Here is a 6,000-nt window from a genome sequence, read left to right as displayed (position 1 = left end):
TTCCACGTTGAATTGGCTAAAGGCCTGAGAAGGGACTTTGCTCCACTCGAGCTCACAATCCTATTCTTAATCTCTGAAAAAATCTTGTCCTGCCTTTGCAGTACTCCTGATTACTCTTTTACTCTCTGCCATGAGGAAGTAGGGCAACTTACACAAATCATCTGCCCACATATAAATACATTTTAGTAAGGAGGAAAATAAAACATAAATCTCCTTGCAATGGTTGAGAGGCAAAAGTTTTATTAGCTCTCACAAGTTATATTATATTATTTAGCAAAGAAATGTTTAATAATTTATTCAGTGAATATTTAAAGAGCATGCCATTTGCTAAACACTGCCTAGAGCCTGCATAATAATAATTAAAAAGGAAAGTGATTCCTACAGTCTTCTGGAAGACACAAATATGTATGGTAATGTGTAATGCATGCTGCAATAAAACTGATTATGAAGGATTATGCGGGCAGCAAAAACTGAGTGACTGACACAGAAACTCAATGATGACTTTGTAGAAGAACTAAGTTGGGTCATGAAGGATGCATAGCAATTTGCCAGGTAGAGAAGTAGCAGAGATGTTTTTCTAGATTTATGAAAAAGTATGAAAAACAGTCATGGAGACCTCAAAGTGGTTGATATGTCTGCAACACAAATGTTTCTGTGACTAAAAGAAGCAAGAGGTGGTGAAATTATCGTTTGAATTCAAAACCATGTTAATCACAAGGCCTTGAGTATAGAGCAGATCCAGAGTAAGTAGACGTAATTTTGGAGAGGGAATTGAAGCCACATCATTGTAGTTCCATTACAGAAGATTTCTAATCAAAGACAGAAGTAAGATGATTAGGAAATATCATAAATATCCTAGTAGAAGAAAAGATAAAAAGCGAACCTGGGAAATCTTGAGGAAAGCTGTAATAGTGGCCTGGGAATATTTAAAAATACCTTACAGGACAGTGGCAGAGAATCAGAAAAAGAGAATCCAGAGTTTGCAACCTGTGGAGATTAGAATAGAGATTTAAAGACAAATGGATATGAAAAGGGAAGAAGAACTGATATTAACTCTTATTTTCATGATTCGATGTCTTAGTCATAATGCTGTTAATTAAAAGAGAGGGAAGAACAAAAGGAGCAGTATGATTAAGAGGTGTAGAGAAAGAAGCTTGTGATTTGCAACTCTAGGTGGAAACATGAGCATACACTTCTTTGAAAGGACAGGACCAAGGTATTTTCATCTGCCTTTTTAATCTTTTGGCCACCACTGATTATTTTTCTGGAAATGAAGAAAGATTTGCATTCCGCTTCTGCACGTACCTGTCCATTCCTTTCTGTAATCATAGCTATGCAAAACCTAGGACCAAGGCAAGGATCATAATCATAGAGATCAAACCATAACTTTTGGAGTCTAATTGACTATGGGTTACACAAACAAAGCACTCCTATTGCCACTGGATCTATTTTTTATGTCCTTACCCTACAATTTCCATATCAAAGCTTATAAGAAATAAGCCATAGGTGGGTTTCACACCATTTAAGAAGCTCCTGACATTTCCAAAGTTCCCCCTGGGGTTTCCAGTGAGAGTCTTTCTAAGAATACTGATCTCTAGGAAATGAGAAAGAAACTCCTTGCAAAGATGTGGCTAAATAAAACTACCAAAGAAATATTAGTTGTTCAAACTCTTCAAAGGATTTGTGGTTTTCTTTTAAATAAAAGAATGGTAGTAGCTGCAGGTTATAACATGCTGTTTGCTTTTCCTTTAGTGCAAGGTGCATGCTGAGTGAGAAATTTGATGAAGAGGATTTGTGCATAATGAGCAGAAAATTGCTAGTGATCGATTTGTTATATACATTTTCTCTGTGCCTAAGTGAAGAAAGGAGGTGCTGAAATTATCTTTTAAATTCAAAACCATGCTAATCATCAAGTTAGATCATTTTTCTAGCACTGTGTTTTGTTTGCTTAATTATCTGAACTGACCATCAGGGGCTTGAAATGCATTAATAACCACACAATCCTGTGCTTTGTTCTTCTTTAGTAGACAAGTATTTAATCTTTCTTTTTAAATGAGGATGCGCTTTTGATATGCTAACTTAACACTTACTTGTCAGTGAATGATTGAGTAGGCAGAATTTATAAAGCTTGAACAAGAAGTCCTTGAACTAGAAAAAAAAACTATTTAGAGATCATACAATTCATCTTTAGTTTATATCTTCAAAATAGGTTCCTTAGTTTGTAAAATATCTTCCATCCGCTCTTCTCCCTGAAAATACACACGAACATGTCTGTGCTATGTGTCACTGTTTCCAAAGCTTAGCCCAGGGCCTGGCATAGCCAGAGACTCAGCAGAGTGTTCTTGAATGAATGATGATTTAGTATTCCTGTTCCATATTCCTCAATTTGCTCCAAATATTACCCACACAGCCAGCTGTTTAGTCACTGGTTTCCTTCATATAGTGATCATAGGAGAGCCCATAATTCATAACCCAAACTAAGTCATATTTGAGAATGGAAGAGAAATGAGGACAACCAGCATAAACCAGGATTGTCTCAGACAAATTGAGGCATATGGTCACCGTACACAGGGAAGATTATGAAGACACTGGACGACTAGAGAATATTTTTCTTGCCTATGGCTCACTTCTTGTCTTTTTTTTTCTAACACTTTCCTTGGCTGGCTATAAATGATCTGACTTTTTGAGCTAATTACTGAGCATTTCTTAAACTCAATGTTTGATTTCCCAGCTACTAGTTTGAATTTTACATCAAAATGGTTTGAAGAAAAGCTCTATGAAGAGACTTAAAAGGCCTTTAAGAGTCCTGAGCCTTTCACAAGTATAATCCTAGCTACTTAGTGGGCTGAGATCTGTTCAAAGCCAGTCCAAGCAAAAAGTTTATGAGATTCTTACTTCCAATTAACCACCAAAATGCTGGAAATGGAGCTATAGCTAAAGTGGTAGAGCACTAGCCTTGAGCAAAAATTCTCAGAAACAGTACTTAGCTCCTGAGTTTAGCCCAAGACTGCCACACGCAAAAAAAGCACTTTTGCAGGAACCATTCTAATCTCCATGCCTATTTAATAAGCACTTTTCTAATAAATAAATAGATAAATAAAGTTCTAGTTATTAAGTGATAACATATAGAACTTATCAACAAACATCAAACCTAGATACACACATATAAATGATTTAAAATCAATAGGTATGAATATACATAATAAAATTTAGTGAGAGCTTTTACTTGGTAAGAAACAGATGAATGCTTGAAAGCTTGAAAGTGTGGGGTTGAAAATTAAGTTTGGAAATCACTTCTCAGAATACACAGGACATAGATAACAAGCTAAATAGGAAGTCCACAGAATGGGTAAGGAATTTTTACCAGCTAGCTGTCAAAACGGCCTAAGTATAACCAAAATATACTTAGAATGCAAAGATTTAAACTCTCAAAAAATAAATCCTTAAAGAAACAGCAACTAGGTTAATAAATGGGCTAATGATTTAAAGAGAGACTTCTCAGAAGAAGCCAATAGACACAGGAAGAAATGATCAATCTTTCTGGCCATAAAGGAAATGCAAATCAAAACAACTCTGAGATTTCACCTCACCCCAATTAGAATGGACATTACCAACAAAACTAACAATAACAAATGCTGGCAAAGATGTAACCAAAAGGAACTCTATTGTACTGCTGGTGAAAATTTAAGCATGTTTAACCATTCTAGAAAGCCACATGAAGGTTTCTCAAAAAAATAAACATAGAACTACCCTGTGACCCAGCAATTTTACTGCTGGCCATTTATCTAGTAGAACACAAAGAAGACTACAGAAAAGCCACCAACACAACCATGTTCATTGCAGCAGTATTTACCATAGCCACGATATGGTAAATGGTTTAGATGCTCTTCAAGGGATGAATGATCAAGAAAATGTGACACACACACACACACACACAAACACACACACACACACACACTCACCTATCATAAAGAATGATATTGTACAATTCATAAAGAAATGGAAAGACATTCATCTATCAGAAATAATGATATTATACCATTCATAAAGAAATGGAAAGACTTGAGAAAAACTGTAGTAGGTGAAGTATGCCAGACCTAGAGAAACACTGGTTACATGCTTTTCCTTCTTTGTAGTAGCTAGAATGTGCCTACAAACGTGTAAGTAAACACATTGGGTTTACAAACAGTTACAGATAAATTAGGTACTAGATTAAATAATAGATTTAAATAATAGATTCTGTAGAGAGCTGAAATAATCCTTTAGAAAGAATAAGTCAAAGTCCAACAAACTATCAGGAAATGAGTACTTGTAAGAGGGGGTATGGTACCAAGAGGAGAGGGTTAGATAAATGACTTAGGTAAGGAAGGAAAATGCAGTCAACAATTCATTGTATATGCCACAAAATTAAGAAAAAGAAAGGAAGGTATGGGTTGAAGGGGGTAGAAAATATTGAAGATCAAGATGTACTTTATACATAGACTGCTTTGTAAAATGGCAAAAATTCAATACATATCCTAAAATATTAGGAAAAGTGAGGGAAGGGGTAAGTGTGGGAGGGGTTGGTGGGAATGTTAAAAGGGACATTGATCAAAATGCATTGTATTCATAACTGCTTTATTGAATGGCAACTCCTTTGTACAATTACTTAAAGATAATAAATTATTTTTAAAAAGTAAGTTTATGTATCCAGGAGTGGTATTTGATTTGTTTTCACTACAAGCATGGAATTAGATATAATCAAAATTCTATAATCATTTGTTTCACTTAGATAATACGTCACAAACTCATAAATATATAAATTGAGGATAATCAATGGCCTGGAGTCCTTTAATTAACCAGACTGTGGCTCTGGTGGAAATTTTTATTTGTCCTGAGGCCAGAGGAGGAAAGTCAGAAGCCAAGACTGAACAAGAATAAACTTTGAGAGAAAATTGAGCACAGAATGTCTAAAACAGAAAGTTATACTTTCAATGTTTCTTCCTAAAGAGATAAATTTACAATTTCTGTTATGTCATTTTCAAGGACTCTTCAAAGATTAGCATAAATTTTTACAAGGAAGAAATTTTATAGATTAAATAAAATCAAACACATATGTATATATAGGCATACATGCACACATATATGTATATGTACACATGCATACAATAGCCATGTGTACATAACATGTATGTGCACATATACATACATACATATATATATATTTATGTCTGCTCACAGTATTGAAATTTGAGCTCAGAGCTTCATATTTACCAGGCAGGTACTCTGAGCCTTGCCTTTACCCTTTTTCACACTAGTTTTGTAAGGTCTCACTTTTTCCTCAACACCTATGTCTGGCCCACAGTCTTCCTATTTTAAACTTTTTACTATGACAGGCACACATGACCATGTTCAACTTTTCCATTGAGATGGACTCTTGTGAACATTTTTGGCTGGGTTTTCCTGGAATTATTATCCTCTGGATCTTTCGTTTTAAGTGGCTAGGCTTGCATAGGTATGTGAATACTGAAATCCCAGAACTGCTGCCTTGTACTATATAGCTTTACCGAACTTTCCTTACTCCTTTCCACGTGAAGGCAGAAAAAGCTCCTAATGACAGAAAGTGTTTCCACATGGCAAATTGCACCAGGGGAGTTTTCTTTTGTTGGTAGCTTAATGTAAGAGCAGAAATTTGCTTTCAAGTTTGCCTTAGAGTCTCTAAGAAGAATTTTCCATTAATATCTAGGCTGGCATCATGCCTTTGGTGGATACTTGCTTTCTGGATTTCTTAGCAAACTTCCACCTTCCCCGAAGTGCCACTATACTTCTAGAAACAGTGACTTTTAGGGATTGGCCCAGAGACCAGCTTATATTTGCAGGCCAGAATCTCCAGCATTTTCTGTTCAATAGTAGAGTTTCCCTCTCAGAAATCTATGTGGATGTGATTTTGGTTATCATGACATCCCAGGTACATGTAGGATCAAGTTAGTAAACAGAGGGAAGAAAGCTAGAGAGGCAGCT

The sequence above is a fragment of the Megascapheus bottae genome, chromosome 8 (assembly GCF_031878675.1).
Source record: "Megascapheus bottae isolate mThoBot1 chromosome 8, mThoBot2.hap1, whole genome shotgun sequence".
NCBI classification, from domain to species: domain Eukaryota; kingdom Metazoa; phylum Chordata; class Mammalia; order Rodentia; family Geomyidae; genus Megascapheus; species Megascapheus bottae.
Note: the sequence above shows the minus strand (reverse complement) of the source record.